The sequence below is a fragment of the Cryptotermes secundus genome, unplaced genomic scaffold (assembly GCF_002891405.2).
Source record: "Cryptotermes secundus unplaced genomic scaffold, Csec_1.0 scaffold585, whole genome shotgun sequence".
Classification (NCBI taxonomy): Eukaryota; Metazoa; Arthropoda; class Insecta; order Blattodea; family Kalotermitidae; genus Cryptotermes; species Cryptotermes secundus.
The window spans coordinates 571,749-574,496 of NW_019738966.1; the positions used below are offsets into that span (position 1 = coordinate 571,749).

The 2,748-nt window shown below is 38.9% G+C and overlaps 1 protein-coding gene across 3 annotated transcripts in view; it reads right to left on the bottom strand.

Annotated features, from left to right (window-relative positions):
- LOC111871490 overlaps positions 1–2,748 on the bottom strand; it is a 40,280-nt gene that overhangs the window by 5,994 nt on the left and 31,538 nt on the right. The window contains exon 5 of one of the 3 annotated variants that reach the window (XM_023864648.2): positions 729–1,263. The exons of the other annotated variants lie outside the window; for them this stretch is intronic. The gene's annotated coding sequence lies outside the window, so the exon portion shown is untranslated. Of the gene's footprint in view, positions 1–728; positions 1,264–2,748 lie in introns of those variants that run through there. 3 annotated transcript variants of the gene reach the window in all.

Below are 2,748 nucleotides of genomic sequence, written 5' to 3' on the forward strand. Positions count from 1 at the left end.
TTGTGAGGAATTTGATGTTAGCACGTTGTTCTGCATTAGCACTCAGCATTATTCCGACGGAGCTCAGAAACACGATCCGCTTCTAACAATGGTCGCGGCCAGACTAACCGATGCACGTGAATGAAACTTTGTGTGACGGTAGAGGGAAGTCCAAGGGTCAATGCCCTACCCTCCTCTTCGTCAATGACGTGGCCGGAAATGAGTCATAAAAGTAATCCGGGTTCTTTATTGCCACACCTTGTATTCTGTTCGATAAATCTGTAAATACTGTACTGTTCTCAAGGTGAACACTGAGTTTCAGATCATATTTCCTCAACAAATGAACTAATTCTATATAATTACCTCGGTCGATAGAATCCACGCTTTTGTCATGACCATGGAGGGCAAGTTGCCTCTTTCCTAAATGGCAGATGATATCAATCAAGCGTTTCATTATTTCTCTATTTTCTTTCAAATTTTCATTGTGCTGTAGTATCGTTCACATATAAACAGTTAATTTTCACATAACCATAGAAAGAACACAGTCCTTCGCTTCCATATCACAGGCATTAGCCAGCAAACCGACAGTTGCTTCCTTGCCCACTTCGTGTGAGATGAATTATTACAAAGTTTAATGAAGGAAACTTGGTCCATCCCACCAAGCAGGGTAAGGTAGGAGGAGGAGGCATGTGGCCTTGAGCAGGAACACGCGCTAAATGACAATATTCAAATCCTTATTACTCAAATTGAATTATTTATATATGACTTTCCTTTCCGTTTCTAACTACGGAAGCAATGCTTCCCTTGCTTCCATGCATGGCACACCACTGCTAACATCTCTTTTTCACTGAAGATGGAGACAGCAGGTTCCTACATAATATTGCCACCTATGCCTGCAACCTACGTGGTGATACATCCCCCAAGACTATAATCTCATGCTTACTCATTCATTGAAAAAGTTAATATCACTTCACCTCACTTGCAAGAACTAAAATGAATATTCTTTACAGAGCTAAAAATATTTACTTGTATGTAAGACAGAAATTGCTGCCCATCCATCTATATCAAGATCACACACAGCCTTGACTTAATGTTCTGGAGACAGATAAGTCATGCAATTTCCTTCAAATCACATGCAACTGATGTACTGCTATGACCATATAAATTTGGTTTATTCTGTGGCCTTTTACATGAATGTTATTTATCTGAATCTGAGGAGTTGCAAGCTTCATCATCTATCATCCAGGACTGGTGCATGAGCTTCATTTGAGTTGTAGACATAATCTGAACAGAGAAAGAATGACTTTCAGGTTGTAGCATTCAGTTAAAAACTGCGTGACGAGGTTATAATTTGGACTCCTCACAAGATATAATTAGAATGATAAGTTGTAAATAAGAGGATGAGATGTGCTGGGCATGTAGTAAGAATGGGGGAGAAGAGAAACGCATATAGGATATTGGTGGGGAAGTCAGAAGGAAAGACACCAATACAAAGACCTAGACATACATGGGAGGATAATACGTATTAAGATGGATCTTAGATCGGATGGGGTGGTATGGACTGGATTGATATGCCTCAGGATAGGGACTAGTAGAGGGCTCTTGTGAACATGGTAGCAAACCTTCTGATTCCATAAAATGTTGCAAATTCTTGAGTGACCAAACAACTGGCAGCTTCTCAAGAAATGACTCACCTCGATGGAGTTAACATTCCACTAATGATTGCCACCATACCAATTGGCATGGGACAGAAAAGACCCTTAAAACAGGGCCATTCATTAATCCATTATTACAGAAACAACCCATATATGCAATTTCTGGTTCAAATATCCGAAGTTGCTCCACAACAGCTACAGAGGCTTATATGCCTGCTTCTACATTTCTGTGCCCCTCACTCTTTGTTTTGTTAAAAACTGTTAAGTAATAACAAACCTTCAAACCTTAAAAAAAATACACAAAGTACTAACAATTTCAGTCTATAGTAACATTAATATCACAAGAACCTTTTTGGGAAAATCAGTAAACAGCACTAAGAACCAACACCATTACAGTAACAATGAACAAAACAGAACATAACCAAGGAACTGGCCACAGAATGTCAAAGCAAGGAAGCATATGTATAAAAAAAACTAAAAGATACAACAAAAACATTCCCCTACAATGTATTCCTAATTTTTCAAATTAAAAACCACCCAAGCAAGATAGAATGCGGCCACTGGTAACAATAATGTAAGAAAAGACCTGTATCCAATATCCCAGCTTACCCAGCAGGAACACACAAGTCACCATGATAACAAGATATACACCAACATCATTATAAAAAAAAATTAAAAATTTTGAACTTTAATTTTAAACTTACCACATATTGTCAATCTCCCCTACCAAATTCTACTGATAAAAGCCCCCATATATAAGGGGCAATCAAATGAAAACAGGTAAGAAGCCAAAACATATTAACTCTTTGACTGGTGCGGGCGTGTTTTAACGACCGGACGATGCCAGCCATTCCCTGGCGTTGGCGCGTTTTAACGCTTTGACAATCTCTTCCCTTCTTTGCTCTCTTGACACTCATCAACCAAAGACATATATATGATAGTTTTTGTGCATGTTTGTAAAGAACCCTTGTAAACTTTGTGGGGGTCTATATTACTGTCAGAACCCTCTGAGAAGGAAAAGGTCAGAAAATATTTCACATTCATTCAGTTTCACCATGGCTTCTTGCAGCAAGTGTCTTCGTGTTCCTACAGACCAGCTGGAAAATGTTGTGAA